This window comes from Perognathus longimembris, chromosome 10 (assembly GCF_023159225.1).
Source record: "Perognathus longimembris pacificus isolate PPM17 chromosome 10, ASM2315922v1, whole genome shotgun sequence".
In the NCBI taxonomy this organism is placed as follows: domain Eukaryota; kingdom Metazoa; phylum Chordata; class Mammalia; order Rodentia; family Heteromyidae; genus Perognathus; species Perognathus longimembris.
In genome coordinates, this window is record NC_063170.1 from 2,467,089 (window position 1) to 2,489,300 (window position 22,212).

Below are 22,212 nucleotides of genomic sequence, written 5' to 3' on the forward strand. Positions count from 1 at the left end.
CCAAGGCCGGCGCTGGCTCCGGCCCGCTGCTGGCTGCGGGGAGGGTGGGCGGCGGAGCCGGAGCTCTGCCGGGAGCCAGGCGGGCGGGCTGAGGTGGGCAGCCCCGCCTCCCAGCCCCCTCCCGGGTGGGGAGTGAGGCCTCCGCACGCCCCGCCGCGCACGCACGCACGCGGGGGCCGCTCCAGCCAGCGGTATCCACGCCCGGCGCGGGGGTGGCCCGGGGAGGCTCACCCCCTTCCAGGGCGCCCTCCCTCCGGTGAGGGCCAGCGCCCCGGGCTCCTCTCCAGGGGTCGACGGAGGCGAGCTCCCATTTGCCTGCCCAGTGTCCCGCACACAGGGGCCGGGTGGACGCCGGGGGCCTCGAGCCACAGCAGGACCCGGGCCGCCGGCACGCACCCGGGCCCCGGGCCCGCAGCCACCGAGACGGCCCGCCCGCAGCTCACGGAGGACAGTGGAACGCGACGGGCAGCGTGCCCACAGGGGGCAGAGAGTCCACGGAGGACACTGGACCGACGCCGGGCTTGCCGGAGCTTCTCCTTCTCCATTGCCCTGTGCGCGGCTGCCCAGGGAGTGCCCGCAGTGCCCACGGGGGGAAGCCCCGCCCAGCCCTTCACAAAGCCATCCTGACCCCCGGACCCGAGCAGGCCACGCCGCTCCCACCCGAGGGCTCCGTGCAAGGGCCCACCCTGGCCCACCGAGGCACACGCTCCCCCGGGGGCTTTTCTCCACCCCCTCCCCTCCCCCCTCCCCCGCTGGCTTGTGCCTTCCAGGTCTGGCGTCCCCGACCCACGTGGGCAGGCCCTTGCCGTCCCAGACGGCACTCGGGCACCGCCGAGTGGATGAGTGGGGGAATGAGAGAGGAGGGAGGGGGGCCGCCTCTCCTGGGGCGAGGGGCGGCACTCCTTGCTCTGCCTCTGCCCACTCCGACGCTCCAGGTTCCTCTTGAGGGGCCTGGCCGTCCACGGCTGTAAGCCCAACCTCCCGGACCGCCCCATCGCAGGCCCAGACGCCTCCCGGCGGCCCACACACTTTGCCTACACAGGTGACTCAGACGGGCAGCCGCTCAGCCAACTCCTGCACAGTCCTCAAGGGCCCATCCCAGCACTGCTTCCCCCTGCGGGGCAGGGGTGGCCACGCACCTTCCCCCCACCCCTGGTCGCCTGGACACACCCACCGTAAGGTGGAGGAGGGGCCAGGCATCGCAGGCAACACAGTCCCAGGATGGGCCAGGGACTGTGGGGGCGTACGTACGTATGTACGTATGCATGCGTGCACTCACATACAGACTAAAGGCTGCTGGGCAGCTGAATTAATAGGTGGGTGGATGGTGGATGGATGCGGGGTGAATGGATGCAGTGGGCTGGAGAATAACTGGATGATGGATGGATGAAGTTGGCTGGTTGCGTAGACAGGAAAGATGATGGGTGGATGGGTGGGTGGATGGGTGGGTGGGTGGATGGCAGGCATATAGATGAGTGGATTCTGGATAATGGCAGCTGGTTGGATGGAGAGACAAAAAGATGGACAGGTAGGCAAGCACCCCGGCGGAGCTGACCACTGCCTGGATTCTTCCCTTCATGGACAGCATTAGTTTTCTGGCCAAATGAAGAGCCCTGTTGCCCCTGCCCCTACCTCCCCCCCCATACTGCCACCCGTTAGAGCGGGAGGTGACGGCACAGCAAGTGGTGGTGCCACGTGGCTGGCCCAAGTGGCACTGCGTCCTAGTTGCGTTTCCAACTCCCTCCAAGCCTTACAGCCGTCCCAGGCTGCGGCCCAACTCTACGTGACCAGGGTAAACTGAGGCTCCGAGAGAAGACGTTTGTCCGCAGCCACGGGGCCACAGAACAAAGACCAGGACTCTCACCCGGAGCCTGGCCGGGCGGGTGCCCCAACGCTCCTTCCTGCTGGCCTAACCTCAGTAACGGTACTTGTCTTAGTCCTAAATCAGCTGCCTTTCCAGACAGGCGCCAGCCTGCAGACCCCGGGCACGCACGCAGACACACAGGCCTGCAGACCCCGGGCACGCACGCAGGCACACAGGCCTCAGGCCCCGGGCACGCACGCAGGCACACAGGCCTCAGGCCCCGGGCACGCACGCAGGCACACAGGCCTCAGGCCCCGGGCACGCACGCAGGCACACAGGCCTCAGGCCCCGGGCACGCACGCAGGCACACAGGCCTCAGGCCCCGGGCACGCACGCAGGCACACAGGCCTCAGGCCCCGGGCACGCACGCAGGCACACAGGCCTCAGGCCCCGGGCACGCACGCAGGCACACAGGCCTCAGGCCCCGGGCACGCACGCAGGCACACAGGCCTCAGGCCCCGGGCACGCACGCAGGCACACAGGCCTCAGGCCCAGGCCAGGCCCCAGAGCGCGAAGGCACCACTCAGCAGGCCCAGCCTCAGGAGACCTCCAGCCTGGCCGACGCTTGGGTCACAGCCTAGAGACCCCACACCAGAGCCTCCAGCCCGTGCCCCCAACTTCCCGCCCAGGGAAACCACAGCCACCAACACAAGAAGCAGCCGCCATGGCTGGGCGCTTGCTACTCAGCAGCGGCTGACCCTCGTAGAAGGCAGAAACCCCAGAGGCGCTTGGGAAGACAGCAGCAGCTCAGAGAGGCTGGAAAGGAAGAACGCATCCCCTCCAGGGCTGGGGTCGTGCTGGGCTATTTTAAAACACAGTGCTGGGGCTGGGGATATGGCCTAGTGGCAAGAGTGCCTGCCTCAGATACACGAGGCCCTAGGTTCGATTCCCCAGCACCACATATACAGAAAAACAGCCCGAAGCGGCGCTGTGGCTCAAGTGGCAGAGTGCTAGCCTTGAGCAAAAAGAAGCCAGGGACAGTGCTCAGGCCCTGAGTCCAAGGCCCAGGACTGGCCAAAAAAAAACAACAAAAAAAACCCACAGTGCTGGTCCCACTGGGCACAAGCAAACCCCAGAGTATAAGGAATTCCAGGTCATAGAACGATGGCGAACAAGTCAGTTCCCTCAGCACCCACCTGCTCACCTGCCAGGACCTGGAGGACACCCTCAGTGCCCCCTGCTCACCTGCCAGGACCTGGAGAACACCCTCAGTGCCCCCTGCTCACCTGCCAGGACCTGGAGGACACCCTCAGCACCTGCCAGGACCTGGAGGACACCCTCAGCGCCCGCCTGACCGCCAGGACCTCACAGCTGTCCTTCACAGGACAGCCAGGAAAACACGAAACTTGGAACGTGGCATTTTCGTGGAAGTAACATTTGGAACATGTCTCACGCACACTCTTGGGACACACAGGAGAGGGTGGGGTGGGGTCGTCCTTCGTGCACACAAGATCTACACGGGAAGAAGAGGGACGCGGGAGGGGAGGGGGCTGGGCTCGGTAGCCAGGGAGAGGCCACGACAGGGCAGGCAGACAGCCAGTGAGACAGAAAATAAACACCGGGGCCTGGCCGTCACCGCGGCGTCAGCAGCGAAGACCTCACTCCCGGGGGGCCCGTGGCACGCGGGGTGGGCCACGCGTTCACTGGGCCCCTCGGACCACCAACTGGACCTCGGCTGTGCCCACGGGGGCATAAACAACCACCGCGGTCCCCAGACGGCGCGCGATCCTCCCGGTGGACGCCAGCTGGCGGCCTCTCCCGGCTGCGCCCGCGGGGCTCCACACCTGCCGTGGCCTGTGGGAATCGTGGATGGCAGCCATCGGGGCTGGACGGCGGAGAGGTGCCCTTTCCTGTCACAGCCCCGTCGTGGCGGCCCCGGGCGCCCGGAAGCGCTGGCACGGCGCAGAGCACTCTGAGGCCGGCCGCGGGGCTCAGCCCGACCGCTCGAGGTCATCCCTCCATCTGTCCGTCCGTCGAGACTCAGGGGCACTAAGGCACAGCAGGGCAGACGGCTGGCCCCCGGCATCAGGGGCGTGGCCCAGGGGCCACGTCCTGAGACCGTGACCCTTCCTCCTCCGCACAGGCCCGGGGCTTTGTGGGGCCTGCTCCCGGCAGACGGGGGGCTTCCTGAGCCGGGCTGGCCTCGGCCCCTCCCAAGCTTCCCAAGGCCCGCCCAGCTGGTCCTGGTGACCCGGGGATGGGCCGGGAGGGCGGCTGAGTCAGCCCCCCCGCCCCCCCCATGAGCCAGAGCTGGCCGCTCCCCACCAAGGCAGAGAGACACCCTGCTTCCTGGCGGGCCTGACGCGGGCGCTGGCCCCCTGCCCAGGCGGGGGCTGTGCCGTGGGCGCCCCGCGTGGGGCCGGGGCGGCTGGCGCCCGTGTCCCACCTCGCAGGGGAGCGATCCCCTCTGCGCAGGGGGAAGCCCTCTGAGAGCCTCTTGTCCGGAGGACGGCGGGGGCGGGCCGGGGCCGGGGCGGGGCCGGTGGCCTCTGGCCGGGCAGTCCGCCGCCCCTGGAACAGGAATCCCGCTCAGCCCGTCCACGGATCTGCGTGCGTGTGCGTAGCACGGGTGCGGGAGGCACGTGCGTGTGTGTGTGTGTGGTATGTCCGTGTGTGCGCACGCGCCTGTGCACGGTTGGGGGGGAGGGGGGAGGGGAGGACGGCAGCTGGCGTCCCTGCGAGCAGGCCTCCCTGCCCACCAGCAGGGAGGGACAGCTGCCCGGGGCCGCCCTGAGGGCGGGAGGCCGCCCTGGCCTGTGCCTCCAGGCAGGGGAGGGGGGAGGGGGGCTTGACCCGGAGGCCTGGCCTGCTCCAGGGTTTTACGGTCGGGGGGGCCTGGCTTTCCCAGCCAGGCGGCCGGCTGAGGGCTCAGAGTGCCACAAAGGCTTGGCTGTTCTCCCAAGTGCCTCGCTGGGGGGGCTGGGGGGGCTGGGGGGGCTGGGGGGGCTGGGGGGAGGGGTGGTGGGAGCAGGGCACCAGGAAGCAGGAGGAAGCGGGGAGAGGGGGCCGAAGGTTCCCGAGACAGAGGGGAGTGGAGAGGAAGCGAGGAGGAGGGAGATGACACGGAGACTCACCGAGATGCCAAAGCTGTCAGGGAGCGGGGGAGAGGGGGACAGAGACCGCGACGGCAGAGACAGAGACGGGGAGTGAGGAGACAAAGCGGGGGGAGAGCAGGGGAGAGCGTACGAGGTCCCCCGCAGCCCGGGAGACAAAGGCAAGAACACAGGAGGCCGGGAAGGCGAGGAGGCCTCCATGTGTGTGGTGAGGCTCAAGTTCAAAGGGGAGGGGAAGAGGTGGTTTGACGACCCAAGTCATTGAAAAATTTTTGGCGCAGCTGCCCGAGGCTCCTGGCCGTGGGCCCGGCTCCGAGCTGAACTTAAACAAACCCTGCCGCAGCCATCTGCTTGATTTTAAAATAAATCAAACAGTCTGCTGAGCCGGGGCGATCGAGTTTCCATCTGCGCGGCCGCCCGCTCGCCGGCTTGGAGCCGCGCTTGCCTGTCCCAGCCAAGGCTCCTGGCAACATGTGGTGGGGTAATTCCTCCAGGAGCAGGGGGACCGGGCCCCCACCGCCAGCCAGCCCTCCCGCCTGCCGTCCATCCGCCGGCTCTAACTCAAACCAAGTGCTGTTTTACAACCACCCACCGCATGGGCCGGGCGGCTCCTGGTAGCCCTGCACCCGGCTGTGGGCAGCGGCTTCCGGCCCAGGGCGGGGAGGCCCCGCCTGCCCTTGAGGGGCACAAGGTCCCCCCCCCCCCCGCAGGAGGGGGCTCGGAGTCCCCGGAGAACCCCTGGGCTACCAGGCGGGGCGGCTAGGCTGCCGGGGTGGGCGCAGGGCGGGGGGCCCACCTGGTACAGCTGCAACGGCTCCCCCACCCAGGATGGGGGTCACCCGAGAACGCTGCCCACCTGTCCCAGGGACAGCAGGGCCTAGGACCCCAGGGGAGCCAGGCCAGGAACAGAGGCCCCAGCTGGGGCCTCCGGAGAAGCCACCTGTAACACGGACGTGAGGACAGAGGCCAAGGCCACGGGGCTGTGACTGGAACCAGAGTCTGGAAAGTGCTGGAAATAACCACCCTCCAGCTCACCGGCTTCTGTCGGGCCAGCGGGAATGTCGGTGCTGGGCCGCGGTGAGCCCCCCTCCCCCCCACCGGGGAGGGGTCCGAGGGGCAGCGCCGCGTCCTGGGCGAGCAGAGGCTGCCGGAGCCGCCCCCTCGAGCGCCCCCCTGCCGGTCCACGGCCGGCAACCCGATTCCGCGGTTGGATCTGCCCAGAGCCCCCAAACCAGCTCCCAGATCATCCCCCGCCTCAGGGGACCCGGAAACCCACACAGGCCTCCGGGATACGCGGGAGGCCCCCCTCCCCCTCCCCCCGCATCTGGGGAGCATGAGAAACACATGGCGTCCACACCCGGCGGCCGGGGAGGCGGCAGGCGGGAGACACACCGCATCCCCACGGGGACGAGGCACCCAGACGGGCGAGGCGGCCCCCGAGGTGGGGGTCTCGCGTGTGACAGCAGGCCGGGCTCCCTGTAAGCAGGGAGGGAGAGGCTGGGCACCTGCAAGGCCGTGGTGGACACGAGGCCGCGGCCCACGCCGGCCCTCCTGACGCGGGCTTCACAGAGCCGCCCACCTCTCCCGGGCAGGAGGACCCGGAGCCCGAGGGGCAGGGGATGGGATGCGTGCCCTGGTGGGGCGCGGCCCTGCCCCGCCCGCACCCTGCAGCTTGGCTTCTCTGCACCCCGGTTTCCCACAGGTCCCCCGCCCCGGGGCTGGGCAGAAGGTCACGCCGGGCATGTTGTGTCACTGACCCAGGGTGGGCTAAACATGGACGATTTCCCACGATTACCTAATAAATAACAGCACACGCGCCGTCGGCCGTGAGGAGTGGCCAGTCACCATTATGAAAGCCGCGGGAGGGGGGGGTTCTCGCAGACACGGGAGCTGGGGGGCGGTGGGGGGCTACCCTGCCGTCTCTCCTCTTCCCTAAGCCCGCCCGGCTGGACCCAAGGCGCGAAGACATTTCAGATCCGTCCCAGCCTCCCACGGAGCCTCTCCCCCGCTCCCTGAGACCAGGGGAGGGTCACGCACCGTGTCCTACGGCGGGCCGCGGAGCAACGGCAGGGTGGATGGGAAGCCGGGCCGCGGCTCGCCCTCCGTGGTCATCCCGGCCTCCCGGCGTGTGCCCGGGGGCAGAGGGTCCCGTGGACTCCACTGCTCACGCCCAGACACAGAGCAGGTGCAACGAGAGCTTGCTGAGCAAACAAGGGCCCGCGTTCTCAACGTCTGTGTCACCGTCCCGCGGCCCCGAAAGGTCGATGGGCGTTGTTCTGCCCCCATTTCACAGGCAAGAAGGGGATCCGCCAAGAACCCAAGCGACCGAAGCCCCGGAGTTTCAGCCCCAGAGGCCGAGAACTGAAGCCACCCTCAGCCGTGGGACCTGCCTGCAGCCAAGACACAGCTGCGTGGCCTCCCCTGAGTGGCCTCCCCGAGGCCCGGCACTCTCCCCCACGGCACCCCCGCTGGCCCTGCGCCTGAGAGGGGGCGTGGCCAGGCCGGCTCCGCCCAGGCCCCCCCCCTGCACCTCTGTGGCCCGGTCAGAGCAGAGCAGGCCGGCCACAGGACTCCATTTTACCCGTCCCCTCCCTGAAGGCCTCGAGCCCGCGGAGCCACAGCCTGAGGCCCTGGGCAAGGACGGCGGCGCATGACTAGGAAGACACTGACCACAGTGGGTTCTCCACCAGACAAGAGCGACGGAGGGGAAGGGTGGCGAGGTCGCACGGAAGACTGTGGCCTGCTCAGCCTCAAGACCCAGAGGTTTCAGGTCATTGTGAGCCTGGGCAGGAAGTCCTGCCATGTGTCACTCCACCCAGGGCAGCACTGCAAGAGCAGGAGGGTTGGGGGGAGGTGGTAGCCCCGCGGGCAGATGAGAGGGGCAGCAGAGCCAGGGCCCAGGGCCCCGGCGGGCCCCCGTCCTGCTCCTCTCTGTCCCCCTGGGTGTGAAGCCAAGGCGCACACGGAGGCCGCAGCCGCCAGCCTGTCCCCGTCCCTGAGACCCTCACGCCTGCCAAGAACCAAGTGGCCAGCGGAGTCACCGTGCCAGGAACCACAGGGGCCGTAAACAAGTCTTCCCCACATGGAGCTGGGGCCGGCGTGGGGCTGGAGAGCAAGGGCGGCCAGCGGGGCCCGGGAGGGGCGTGGTGGAGGCCGGCTGGCCGGGGGCCAGGCCTCGGCCCGGCAGCAGGAGACACCCGGAGACCGAGTGCGGGTGTGGGGGACCCCTGGCACCCAGCCAGGCGGGGGCACCGCCGCTCGGCAAGGCCGGGAGGCCCGGGCCCAGACTCGGCCCCCCACCTGCCTCCAACGGCACCACACAAAGCCTGGGAACCTGGTTGGAGGCTGCCACTGAAGCCCTGCCCAGCCCCGGGGGGGGGGGGATGGCGGCCTCCGGCTGGCCCCTGGTGGAGAAAAGGTCCACGCCCGCCGGGGAGTACTGGGCTCCGGTGGCCCTGGCCGGTCTCTGATCCAAATCAGACTCGGAATGCTCCAGCTCCCTCCAGAACCACAAGACGGCCATGGCCACCTGACCACGGAAGGGCGACTTCCCTTCGCGTCCACACGGCCCTCGTGTCCTGCACGGCCACGCTCCCACGTCGAGCTCCTCCCGGAGCCCGCTCACCTGCCTCCGCACCTTTGCTGTGCTACCCCCGCCCTCCTGCCCCCTCCCTCAGCCCTGGGGGCAACAGTGCTCAGCTACAGGAAGCTCCTGGGTGATGTCACAGGCTACTTCCTGTGTTCCCACTGCTTGGGTTTCCTCCTAGCCTTCACCCCGCGGCAGGCTTGCATCGCCTAACCCCGTCTCTGGCAGATATCTGCTCGTCCCTCCCGGGGCTCAGCCCCGGGAGCCAGGCCAGGTCTGGCTTTGCTCGGCCCGTTTCTGGGCTGCGAACACGTGCTGGTACTGGGTAAGGACAAGAAGCACTCAGAGAGGTCGCCTGGAGTCAGTTCCCAGCTCCTCCCGGGCGTCACCCCACTCCCCAGGGCTCCCACTGCTGCGAGCCGGGGAAGACAGGAACGAAGTAAGGCCGTGAAGGGCACCCCTAAGTCAGCCTGCGGGGAGGCCGAGCCCTGCTTTGCAGCCAGGGGCCGGGGGCCCAGCCTCTCTGAACCTCCATTCTCCCATCCGTCATGCAGAGCAGGCGAGGGAAGCTTTCCTCTCCCCAGGGACCAGGGGGAGACCCGAGTGACACCTGCACTACCCGGCCACGCTGACTTTCCGAGGGGCTCAAAGCCATCTCCCCCAGAATGCCCTGCGGCCAGGAGTTGGACTCACCGGACTCCAGGACTCTGCGCGATGGTCATTCGCCCGGGTCTCGGCCACACACGGCCCCCCGGCTGGCCGGGGGCGGTCATCCCGGGGGTCCCAGGGTCCTCCCCGAGCCCAGCCCGCCACGGGCACACAAGTCCCGGGGGACCGGCCGCGGGCACGGCGGCTGCCACGACTACAGAGACGGCGATGGCGGCTCAGGTCCCTAACCACCGCGAGGCTCCGCTCGTGCCGGCCACGAGAGCCACGTCAGATGATCCCACGCGCGCGGGCCGGGGCGGGAGCAAGTGACCTCACGGCAGCCCGGCACGCGGGCTCCGCGCACAGGCCGAGGGCGGGGGGCCGGCCACGGAAGGTCCCCTCCCGGCCCCCGCCGGAGCACGGGCGCCCTGTGGCCAGCAGGTGGGCCGCGCCGTGAGATTTCACACAGAGCAACCACGCGGGACGGGGGCCCGTGAGCCCTGACACCGAGGCTGCCGGGCCGGGGCGGGGAGGGGCGTCGCCGAGCCCAGCGCGTTCGGTTTTCGAGGCTCTGGGGATGGAGCCGAGGGCCAGGCCCCCTCTGCCCAGAGCTGCAGCCCAGCCCGGGGCCACACTCCTCTCCCCTCGCCTCGGCCATCGGCCGGGACCACGAGGGCGGCTCCAGGAGCGTGCTCCGCCTCCCCGTGTTCCCCCACACCGCGATGGGGAGCGGAGGGGCGGGAGAGGAAAGGAGGGAGGAAGGAGAGGAGGAGGAGGATCAGAGGAGGGAGGAGAGGAGGGCGGAGGAGGGGGAGCAGCAGAGGACGGGGCTGGAGTGGGGCCAGGCAGCCTGGGGCCGGGTCACCGGGGCAGTGGCGGCTGACCCAGGCTCCTGCCGGCCAGGCCTGGCTCTGCTGGGGCGAGGAGGAGCCGGGCAGGACGGATCCGAGCGTCTCCCCCAGACTCGCGGCCAGCAGCGATGTCTGCCTCCGCGTGCGCGCGCACACGCCCGCCTGCAGGACCTGCAGGGTGAGTGCGGGGGGAGGCCCTTCTCTTCTGAGCGGCTCAGCCAGCTGGGAGGCCGGCTCCATCTGTAGGCCCATCCCGGGGACAAGAAGACCCACGGGCAACAACTCAAGCCATGCCTCCGGCGAGCGAGGCCTGCCCCGGTCGACCCCCGGCTGTCTGGGGCTCCGTCCCGCCCAGAGCTGGCTGTACGTCTGACCCGCTTCTGCCAGCCAGGGCTGTGTGCCTGGGCCCGTCCCCTGGAGCCAGGCCCCAGGGCCGAGGCCATCCAACAAGGCCCCGTGAAGCCGCGCGATGTCACCAGGGCGCAGGGCATCCGGGTCCCGCCAGCGCCCCCCCCCCCCCAACCACGACAGGCCCAGGCCCAGAACAGCTCGGCGGATCCGGCTCCTTCCTGGGGGTCAGGATCAGAGCCACCCCGAGTGTGCTCATGGCTGGCGTGGGGGCTGGATTGGGGGCCCCTAGGCCTGGGTGGGCGAAGCTCCTAATTCCCACCAGGACCGTATTTACCTGACGTTTCCCTTTTTTTTTTTTTGGTGTGTGTGGGGGCGGGGGGCTGCTTTAGGTTTGTGTTGTTTTTTGTGGGCAGGGCCTGGCAGCCGCAGACAGAGAAGCTCAAGTTCAAGCCCCCCAGCGCCTCTATGATCTCGTCTCGTGAAGGACTGCGGTAAGGGACTGGCCCGGCTCCCAAGCTCGGAGCCAGCAGCACCGACTTCTCCCGCGGAGGCAGGTCTGCAGAGGCTCATGCTGCAAGGCCGCTGTCCCCGGGGGAGGCGGGGTTCAGAGACCGCACGGGACCGCGGCTGCCCGACTGCCCTCTAGCCATGGCTGCCACGGTCAGTGCCACGTTAGATGAGCGAGGCCGAAGGGCAGGTCCTGCCCCACGCAACCCGTGCGCGGAGCGAAGGACGCGGGGAAGGCTGGCCCTCTGGGCACCAGACCGGGGGAGCAAGCCAAAGCCCACTGGAAAACCCCACAAGCAGCAGGCAGCGCCCCCGGGGCTGGGCCGGGGTAAGGAGAGCTCCCCGCCCTGGGCAGCGAGCGCCCCGGGGAAGAGGAGACCGGACACGCGCCGCGGCCGCTGCCCCCAGGAGACACACGCGGGGCAAGTGCATCTGAAGGTGGAGCGAGGGAGGAGCCGGCGGCAGACAGCGGAGCGGAGGAGGGTGACAGGAGCAAGACGCCGGGCCGGCGACAGCACAGCTATGATGTAGGGCACAGGGGAGGAGGCAGTGTCAGGCGGGGCGGGCGGGCGGGCGCACCGTGCGGCCCTGCTTCTCCCCCCGCGCCCTCCAGGCCTTGGCTGCCGGAGCGGCGGAGCCTCCCGGGGGGCCCCCCAGCCTCTCAGGGGGGCCGGGCCCCTCCAGGCGGCCTGGGGCCGGGGCGGCCAGGTGCGCCCTCCAAGCACCATGTTCCTGTCGAGTCGTTTTTGGCACCTGAACTCCCCGACTTAGCCTTGAGAGAGAGACGGGGGCAGAGGCGCGAGCGCCGGGTTCCCACCCAGGCGGTGACAGACTCCCGTGACGTGGCGTGGGGAGAAACCCGGGGCGCTCCGGAGAGCACTCTCCAAGGCCGGGGGCCCCGCCAAGCTGCAGGGATCCAAGGAAGCCAGCAAGGCTCGGCTCTGCGTCCCGGGAGGGTGCTTATGTCTCGGGGTCCACGCGCCCCCCCCGCCCACTTCCGGTGAAGGCCCGGGTGTCCATGCTCCGTCCACACAGGCCGTGCGTGGACAGACACGCGAGCGTCATCCGCCAGGCGGGGAGGCGGCGGGAGGCAGCGCTGGACCTGAGCCCGGGCTGCGGGCATTGCTGACTCAGCACAGAGAGCCGGGCATCAGAGTGGCAGGGCACCGTGAGAAGCCATCTCCTACACCACAGGAGCGGGGGGGGGGGGTCCCCCCAGGCTCAGCCAGCAGAACCCAGCCATCTCCCAGGGCACCACTGGGCAGGCCCTGTCCTGCCCGCTCCTGCCCTGCCTGTCCACCCCCGTGCCAGGCCAGCCTCTGAGGTCCACCGCCCAGTCCCACCGTGTCTCCTGATGGAGCCATGCCACAGCAGGTGCGGGTAGAGCCCGCCCGTGGCACAGGGGAGGGCACTGCCACCCCCCACCCTCCCCACCCCACAGCCAGCAGAGAACCCTCCCCTCCAGGAGATCCAGGAGCACAGGGGTAACGTCCTCTTTGATGGCAGGAGCCACAGCGGCCTGTCCCGAGGCTCAGAGGATGCCCACAGGAGATCGGAGAGGCTGGGCTAGGAGAAGCCCAGGTTCCCGGCCTTCCCTCCCTCCCTCCCTCCCTCCCTCCCTCCCTCCCTCCCTCCCTCCCTCCCTCCCTCCCTCCCTCCCTCCCCCTCTGTGCCTGGGCAGGAAGCGGGACTTGCCTCCTTGCCGGCAAGGCCTGTCCACCATTGCTGGAGTCCCACGGCTGTCCTGCGTCCTCAGCGCGGTCACCAGCCCCAGAGGGCCCCCTGCGGCTTCCACCCCGGTGTCTACGCCTGGAGGAGCCTCGTCCTTGGCCTCAAGGTCACAGCCACTGGGCAGCATGAGGACCCCCACTTGCCACTGAGACAGAGGCTCCAAGGTGACCATGGGCAGGCGCACCGACAGCAGGCCGGGGGGGGGGGGGCGTGCCCGTGGCCCTGTCCTCCTCACCACCACCCCCTCAGCCTGCCGGCTCTGGGTTTCAGGCCTGCGATCTGGGAGCCTGGAGGGCTGTGCCACCCCGCTCAGCACCCCCGCCCAGCTCCTTCCCCCGCCCAGCTCCTTCCCCCTGCCCAGCTCCTTCCCCCCCCCAGCTCCTTCCCCCCCTGCCCAGCTCCTTCCCCCGTGCGCAGCTCCTTCTCCCCCCCCCCGCCCAGCTCCTTCCCCCCACCCAGCTCCTTCCCCCCCCCGCCCAGCTCCTTCCCCCCGCCCAGCTCCTTCCCCCCCTGCCCAGCTCCTTCCCCCCCTGCCCAGCTCCTTCCCCCCGCCCAGCTCCTTCCCCCCCTGCCCAGCTCCTTCCCCCGCCCAGCTCCTTCCCCCCCATCCAGCTCCTTCCCCCCGCCCAGCTCCTTCCCCCCCTGCCCAGCTCCTTCCCCCCGCCAGCTCCTTCCCCCCGCCCAGCTCCTTCTCCCCCTGCCCAGCTCCAGGCCCCACACTCGCTCTCCTACATCACGCATGCGGCCGGTGCCCATCAAATGAGCCCTGAATGAACTGCTCACAGCCCCTCAGGGTTGTTAGGTGCTGGCCCGAGTTCCCCGGGGACCTAAAGGACCTGGCCGGCCTCTCCTGACCAAACCCTGGTCCATCCGTCCCCTGTACAGTGCAGCCTCCTCCGGGAGCCCGGCTCAGTCACCCTGAGCACCCAACGCACTCCGGGAGCCCGGCTCAGTCACCCTGAGCACCCAACGCATTCCCAGAGCCCAGCTCAGTCACCCTGAGCACCCAACGCACTCCGGGAGCCCGGCTCAGTCACCCTGAGCACCCAACGCACTCCCAGAGCCCGGCTCAGTCACCCTGAGCACCCAACGCACTCCCAGAGCCCAGCTCAGTCACCCTGAGCACCCAACGCACTCCGGGAGCCCAGGCCAGAGTGACCTACAAATCCAGTTGAAAATGGACTCTGCTCATCTTGATGAAAGGTCCACTTAGCTTGTGAATGCGGGAAGGCGATTCCCTGGCCCGCCCTGCGAACACAGCCCGACTGTGGTCTCCAGACGCCCCGAGGGCGGGGGCGCTGGCACAGGACAACACCCATAGCTGGACTGGGTGCGTCACCACGGGGAGGCCTGGCAGGCCCGGCCACCGGCCGCCAGGGAAGGGCAGGTCCTCGTCCCACCCACCCGACCCAGGCTCATCATCCAGAAGGTTCTCCAAGCTCCCCCTGCCCATAAACACGAGCTGGCACCAGGCACCCGGTAGTGGAGGGCGCCCCCTTTCTTCAACGAGCCACAGGTACCTGCAGCAAGTCCAGGGCGGGCGCCAACTCACGAGCGCAGGCCCGGACTGAGGAGAGGAGTGCGGGCTCTGGGCTCTGGGCTCTGACTCGGGAGCGCGGGCTCTGGGCTCTGGGCTCTGGGCTCTGGGCTCTGACTCGGGAGCGCGGGCTCTGGGCTCTGGGCTCTGGGCTCTGGGCTCTGACTCGGGAGCGCGAGCTCTGGGCTCTGGGCTCTGGGCTCTGGGCTCTGACTCGGGCGTGCGGGCTCTGGGCCCTGACTCGGAATGCGGGCTCCAGAGGCCACTGCTCAGTCTCCCTCTCCCTCCTGCCTTCCTCTGCAATGGCCAATAGTTGCAAACACATCCAGGCGTCCCCCCGAGTTCCTCCAGACCCAAACCCAGAAATCTGCAGGCAGAAGGCTGAGGTCCGCTGTCCCAGGCCGCCCGCGCGGAGGCCACTGTTCCCAGCACAGCACGGATCCAGCCCTGGCCTTCACCCACAAGCCAAATCCAAAACCGTTCCCTGAACTTGGCCATGGGTGCCACTGTCCCCCAAGGCGCTGGGTCTGCACAGCATTGGGGTGTAGAGTCCGAATCCAAAAATGGATCCAGCTCCAAAGGTCCACACCGGGAACAAGAAGAGCAGCAGGCTCTGAAAACGTCTCCAGCTGCCCCACCTTCCCACGGGGTCACAGCTCAGACCCCTGCACCCCAGCTGCTCAGGAGGCTGAGATCTGAGGACCAATGTGCAAAGCCGGCTCAGGCAGGAAAGTCCAGGAGATGCTTAACTCCAGAAAAGCCCAAAGTGGAGCTAGAGCTCAAGGGGTGGAACACAGAGAAGTCTCCCAGACCCCGTCTCTACAGGGGGAACCTGACCACGGCGGGGAGACCTGGGGTCCCACCCACAACACGAAGCCCAAGACGAGGGCCCGCTGCTCGGACGCTCTTGCCGGGCAGGAAGAATGACCCCAAACCTCTAAAACAGACTTTTTTTGTTTCAACTGGCAACTCAAGCCTGTGGTCCTGGCTACTCAGGAGGCTGAGCTCTAACGATCACAGTTTTGAAGCCAGCCCGGGCAGACAAACCCTGGGACTCGTATCTCCAATTAACCAGCAAAGAGCCGGAAGCAGAACCCTGGCCAAGTCGTAGGGCGCCAGCTGTGAGTGGAAAAGGGAAGAGCAGGAGGCCCTGAGTTCAAGCCCCAGTGCTGGCACAAAACGCAACGCGTTTGTTCATTTAATTAGCTGTAACCTTCCTGAGATGGAGGCTGAGCAAAGCCATGGCCCTGCGGCTGCGCTGAGGAGGAAGGAGAGGGAAGGCCCCAGTCGCCAGCACTGGGAGCGGAGAGGAGCCACCGCCACGGGGCCCGCGGAAGGCCACGAGGACACGGCGAGGAGCCTGCCCACGCCACGTCCCTCGACCACCTGGGCGAGGTGGGAGGCAGAGACGGCCGGAGCCGACTGGAGAAGGGGAAGTGAACCCCTTGGGCGGCCTCCAGAACGTGACTCAGGAGGAGGTGGTGAGGTTTGTAAGCGAGGGCAGAGCTGTGTGTTTTGGCAGCCATGTCTCCCGGAGCGTTTATTTGCTGTGGTTTTAAGACACACACACCTATGCCATTCGCATTGTTTTTCCCTTCACCTCCCCTTTTCTCTGAGACTGCGATCTTGCCAACTGCGGCAGTGCCAACTGCGGTGCTTTTCAAGGAAGCCCCTCCCACGCTGGCACGCGGTGCACACGTGCAGACGAAGACCCGGCGGAGGGACGGCGGGCAATGCCGGCCTCCGCCCCCCCACCGCACGCTGGCAGGCCTCCTCCGTGCCCGTTGTCAGACGACACGAAGGACCGCCATCCGAGGGCTGCCTGCCACCCCACACCGTGTGAACAGGCACGAGCCAGCCAAGGACCTGCTAGAGCAAGACAACAGGCAGACGCGGGGAGGAGAGAGCAGGTGTCAGGACGGGGGGGCGGGGGGGCCAAGGGGCAGGTGCAAAGAACAGAGACCCGGCTCCCGCACTGCCAGGTGTGCACGGTGTGCAGGAACCCGACATGTACGTTGGTGTTCTCACGTCCCCTTTGATAGCAGCTGTTCTCCCCGGAGAAGCACAGGAGCCACGGTGTGTGTGGGGGAACACATGCGAGCAGGACAGTTCAGTGGAAGTGCCCCCTAACTTTTATTTATTTTTTTTGGGCCCATCATAGGGCTTGAACTCGGGGCCTGGGCACTGACCCTGAGCTCTTTCTCTCAAGGCGAGCGCTCCACTACGTTGAGCCACAGCGCCACTTCCGGTTTCCTGGTGGTTAGCTGGAGATAAGAGTCTCACGGACTTTCCTGCCCGGGCTGGCTACGCACCGCGACCCTCAGATCGCAGCCTCCTGAGCAGCTAGGATCTCAGTGGCGAGCCACCAGCGCCCGACTCCGTAACTCTTCACCCTGAGCATCCCTCTTTCCCAAGACCTCGCCCCAAAAATGGGCCTCTCCCGGGATCGGGATCTGAGGTGTGCGTGACAAGTCCTGGAGCAAAGAGTGCGGGGTGGGTTGACAGTAAGCGGCAGAAATGAGGAGTCAGCACTTCCTGAGCGTGTCTACCTTGCCACGCCCCACGTCAGACTCTCCTGGCATCCTGGGGCAGGCAAGGAAATGGCCACGGATGGACGGACGGACAGAGGGACAGATAGAGGCAGCCACCCAAAGCAAGCATGGCTTTCTTTGGGCCTCTCCACCCAAGCTCCTTTCACCACTCAGACAGACAGTGAAGTCTAGGGGCAGACTAGGGGGCTCCGGTCCCGAGCCCCCTGCCCCAGCGAACACAGCGGGGTCCTGCTGCCGGCCGACACTCCTCTCCTTCTTCCACTGACCTGGTTTTGAGCGCAGACCCCACCGGGGAGGAGGGGAGGCGGTGACGTCCCCGCGGCTGGGCCAAACCTCTGCCCGTGCGGAGCCTCCACTTCCCCGCCCGCACCCCAGGCCCCTCCGTGTCGACGGATGGCGTGGAGAGTCAGGTGACATGGAGCCTGGCCGCGCTGACAGGGGAAAACAGTTTCCATTCCCACAGACAGACGAGGGCCCCGGGCTGGCAGGGCTCCCAGCGCAGGCAGGCACACCCCTGCGCCCCCGGGGTCCCCGCTGGAGCTGCCCCAGCAGGGGGATGGGCCTGCCCTGCCCCTCCTGCTGGCCTTCCTTCCGCCGGCCTGATCATAGCCCGGCCCCTGGGGCCGGCCGGCCAATCACGGCAGGCTTAGGCCTGGAGGGGCCGGAGGCAGGGGCATCTCAGGGAAGGCTGCTCCCCAAGGCACAGTCCTTGGCAGAAGGCCCGATCTAGGCTCAGTGAGTTGACCTTGTCCAGTCACTGCAAGGTCACCCGGGAGACAGCAGGGACCTGGGAAGCCGCCCCTCCCACGTGCCGGCTGAGAGCCTCATTCACCAGCCTGTCTCGTCAGCGCCTAGTGTGCGGCTGCTGACCCCACTGTTCTCCCTGGAGACTGTGTACGGCAGCAGGGTGCCCCCCAAGGTGCCACCTAACCCTGGGCACAGGCATGACCCTGACTCCTCACCAATCCCCATGTGATCCAGAATGCAGGTCCCCCCCCCCCCCCACACACACACAAGCTGGGCAGATCTGAGACCAGCAGGCCCGGCTGCAAAGATGCCCCCAGGCAAAGCAGGCAAGGCAGAGCCTCAGGAGCGGGGCCGGGGTGCTGCCTGAGTCTCAAAATGCGCTCAGCTGCTCACCTCAAGCTGCGGAAACCACCCGCAAAGTGGCCTGGGGTCGGGGGCCAAGGGTCAGGGACCAGAAGGCATCGGCTGTGGTCATGGGCCATGGTCGCAGCCAGTCATGCTGACCTGATCGCGTCTCTGTCATGGACAGGCTCGTGGTGTTTGGGGGCTGGCACTGTACAGGGCATGTAAAGCTAGACCCTCAAGAAAGCGCCTGGCTTCCCACCTCGGCCAGTACCAATCAGCAGAAGCCCAGGCGCCTGGGAGTTCGGCTCCACCCAGAGCTGCCCGGCCGATGTCCCCTGAGGAACACGGACCGACGGGGAAGCTGAGCCAAGGTCACACGGTGACCTCGCTGGGTGACAAGTGCTGAAGCCTTCTCCCTGGAGGGCAGAGGTCCCACCCTCCACTGTCCCCACCAGAGCCGGAGCCCGAGGGGCCCCAGGACCTTGGTCCTGTCCATGGGCTCTGCCCAAGACGCAGCTCCTCAACGGCGAGAGCCCTGGAGACTCAGCGGCGGAGGGCTGGAGCCCAGCCTCCTCCCCGCAGGCCTTCCAGGGCAGGCTGCTTGGCCTCCTCTTCCCCAGTGGTGTGCAGTGCCCTCCGGATTTAGGACAAGGCGGCTCCCGGCTGGCCCAGCGCCGCCCGGACCTCCCCTTGGAAGAGGCAGCCTGCGCACGAGCCGGGCCCCGAGACCACGCTGACCAGCGGCTGCGGCCCGGCCCCGGGCTCTGCCATGGTGCGGGGCCCGGCCGCGGGCAGAGGAGCGGAGCCTGGAGGTTCAGAGCGCCAGGAGCGGCAGAAGCGGAGCCGCCTGACGGGCGAGCGGTGACAGACCCGTCTGTGAGCGGAAGAGGCACCAGCCGCACACCTACGCCGGGTCAGGTCTACCCTCCCACGGCTTCGGGCGCACAGGCTGCAGGCCTCCCCCCCCCCCCCCCCGCCCCTTCCCAACCCACACAGGGCGCAGGGACCAGGGCCCCGCGGGGCGCAGCGCTCCGGGGACCGGCGTCGGCTGATGGGCAGCTGCCAGCGGCACTAGCCAGGGGCCGGCCCACACCCCCTTCCTTCCTCCCCTTTCTCTTCTTTCTTTTCAGGCATTTCCTTTTGTAGGTTTGAAAGCTGATTCACTAATGAGCAAGCACTTAGCAGTGAGCGGCTCAGGAGCCCTAGGAGGTTCTGGAACATGCCGTGTCCCCACTAAGTGGTTTCCCGCGGCTCCCTCCCACGGAGTTCTCAAACCGCACACAGAGGAAGCGGAACGCGGATGTGGAAGCCAGGCTGGGGACGGCCCCTGGCCGAGCAACCCCCCCCACCTCTGTGGCTCCCATCCACGCATTCTTGTGGACTTGCCGTGCCTATGCCCCCCAAAACACCACTGGTCATGCCTGCCAGGCACCCCTGCCCAGAGGAAGAGGGACCTCAGGATGCCCCCTGCCAGGCACGCTTTGCCCTCTGGTCTCCAAAGGACCTCGAGGGGGGAGGGGGAGCAGGGCCAGGGACCCTCAGCCAGCCCCCGGCTGCGCAAGGCACCGAGGCTGCGTGGCTTTGGAGAGTCGAAGGAAAGCATGAGCGGGAAGGCCCACGAGGGCGGGGGGGGGGGGGCACCTGCTTTAGAAACAGTGCGGAAGTTGGTTGAATGCGAAGCTGACCCCTCCGAGTGGACAGCCTGCTCTCCGCCCCACCACCCTGACCTGGGGGGGGAGGGGGGTCAGCTTCTAATCGGCGGTACTGGGATTTGAGCTCAGAGCCTCACGCTTGCCAGAAAAGCTCGCTGCCTCTTGACCCCATCTTCAGCCTGGTTTCTTTAGTTTCCTCAAGTTACAGTCCGCCAAAAGCCAGTCACACATTCAGATGTTGTGCAGAAGGCCCCCCCCCCCCCGGGACACATGAACCACCGGTGCGCAGGGCCCCCAGGTCCAGAATGGACGCCAGCCTGGCCTCGGCCTCTGACAAGGAAGGGCCGGCCTGGTCCCAAACCTGCCCTGCTTGCAGGGGTCCGTGAGGGCCGGTCAGGTCTCCAGCGCTTGACCCGGGGGGGGGGGCACCCCCGCCCCAGGTTTCTCCATCCTCACGGCGCCCCCTCAGTCCGGGCGCTGTGTCTTTGCTTCCCAGCCCAAGATGCCAACCGAGCTGCCAGGAGAGGAAACTGCAGGCAGGCAGCTCAGCTACCAGGCGAGGGGCAGGCCTAGAACCAGGGCCTGTGCTGCTCCAAACCCAGGCTCCCCCCATGGGCCGCACACCATGCCCTGGAGGCAGGCGCTTCCCAGTTCAAAGCCCCCACGGTCACTCGGGGCCTAACGAGGATGCTGGCAGGGAGGAAAACCCGGGCAGCACGGGGGGAGGGGCGCCACGGCGGGCAGACGCCGCCTCCGGAACCCGGGCATGCCGGGGTCCCCAAGCACCCCACACCCCAGATGACACGGGACAACAGCCGTTCATTTCTCAACAGGCCACCCCACGAGCCCTAGTGGCCCTCTGCGGGCCTCGGCCTGTCCCCGCGGCCCTCTGCGGGCCTGTCTGTCACAGGCCAGGCTGTTGGGTAGAAATGTGGATTCCTAGCGCAGGGGCCAGGGCAGCGGCCACGCGCACAAGTGTTCCCCTCCAGCCCACCGCACGCGCACAAGTGTTCCCCTCCAGCCCACCGCACGCGCACAAGTGTTCCCCTCCAGCCCACCGCACGCGCACAAGTGTTCCCCTCCAGCCCACCGCACGCCCACAAGTGTTCCCCCTCCAGCCCGCCAGGCCAGCTCCAGCCTCAGCCCTTGAAAAGCCTGATCCGCGTTCTCGGAGCAGCACCTGGCTCAAAGCCGCACAGAGGTGGTAGCCCCGGGAGCAGCGGTCACCCCCGGCACCGGGGACCCCTCGGCCTCCGCCCTGCTCGGCGCGGCTGAGAAGAAGGGTTCTCTCCCCCCGGGGGAAGTCTTCCCGGGCCCCTGTCACCACATTCCACAGGTGAACACCCACTGGCATCTGCTACGAGGCACCCGGAGAGTCCCGATGAAAACCGCGAATGCCCGTGGAGAACTCTGGAAGAGTGAAGCGGCGAGGACCCAGAGCAGAGCAAGTGTGTGTTTCTACCTCTGTGACCGCCGGGCTGCGCCGACTGCCGGTGCTACCAGGCGCACCCCAGGCGCGCCCCGACTTCCTCCGATGGGAGGGTCCCCCCTGCAGACACCAGCTCCAGCCTCGGCCCGCGGGGGCCGCAGCCCCCGGAGGACCCCAGCTTCGCCTTCCTCCCGCCCCGGGCCTTGGAGGGCAGTGGGGCGGCGACACAGGGAGCCCCCCGCAGACCCAACGCCACGTCACGCCACCCCCCCCACACCCACACACCTGTCGGAGGAACGCACGGAGCAGAGGCGGCTGCTTACCTTTGTGGCCGCGGCCACCGGGGAGCTCCAGCCCGCGGGTCCCTGGCGCGCCGTCCCTTGGCCCGCACACACCAGAGTCCCGCACTCCACGCAGGCACCGATGATCAGCTGCCGCCCGTCGTCCACCAGCAGGCTGTGGCTGGCTCGCAGGGTGTAGAGGAACAAGGGCAGCCGGGCCACCCGCACCGACTTCAGCCCCAGGCACCGCTTCTTCTCGCGCTGGCAGAAGAAGCAGACGAAGGTCTCCACCTGGTACTGCCGGGACCAGGCGCTGAGGGCGTGGTGCGCGCCGCGGGCCTCGTGCTGCAGCCACTGGCCCAGCAGGTCGTGGTAGCAGAGCAGGCAGGTGGCCACCAGGCCGGTGGAGTCGGCGGGCCTGGCGCGCGGGGCGGGCGGGTACACGGTGAGGAAGGGGAAGAAAGGCTCCTTCTCGCCCAGACGGCCGGCGGGGTTCACGTTGAGCTGGAACTCCTTCCCGGGGCCCAGCTCGGCCCCGCAGATGTAGCAGACGGACGCCAGGCCTCCGTGGGCGGCGGCGGGCAGCTCGCAGAGGGCCGGGTCGGAGGCGGAGAAGGCCTGGTGGTACCTGCCCAGGAAGCCCTGCACCGAGCTGATGAGCTCCTGGTCCTGGCAGGCCCGGTACAGGGCCCAGATGTCCTCCAGGACGCTGAAGCACTTGGGGCAGCTGCGCACCTCGGAGCGCCGGTTGGGGGCCCGGGCGTTGGGCGGGCAGGGCAGGAGGCTGAGGAAGGGGAAGTGCATGGTGCCCCTGGCGTTCCCGTTGAGGATCCGGGAGGGCACCGCCCGGGCATCCTGGGTGCAGTCCTCCCCGCAGAGGTAGCAGGCCTCCGGCAGGGCCCCCGTGGCTGGGCCCTCCTCCCTGGGGGGCCTCCTGCCCTTGGAGGCCACCATGCCGGGGGCGTGGCTGGTCAGGGGCACCACGTAAAGCCGCTGCAGGACGGGCACGTTGGCCGCCTCGAAGCTGTGCCACTGCTGCATGAGGGAGGAGAAGCAGCAGGCGCACACCAGGGTGCTG

At 68.3% G+C, this 22,212-nt stretch overlaps 1 protein-coding gene across 1 annotated transcript in view; it reads right to left on the bottom strand.

The window, feature by feature from the left end:
- Window positions 1-21,222, bottom strand: part of Gse1 (Gse1 coiled-coil protein) — a 194,470-nt gene extending 173,248 nt beyond the window's left edge. Inside the window, 1 exon segment of the mRNA XM_048355001.1 lies at window positions 21,177-21,222. The gene's annotated coding sequence lies outside the window, so the exon portion shown is untranslated.
- Window positions 21,223-22,212: the final 990 nt, after the last annotated feature.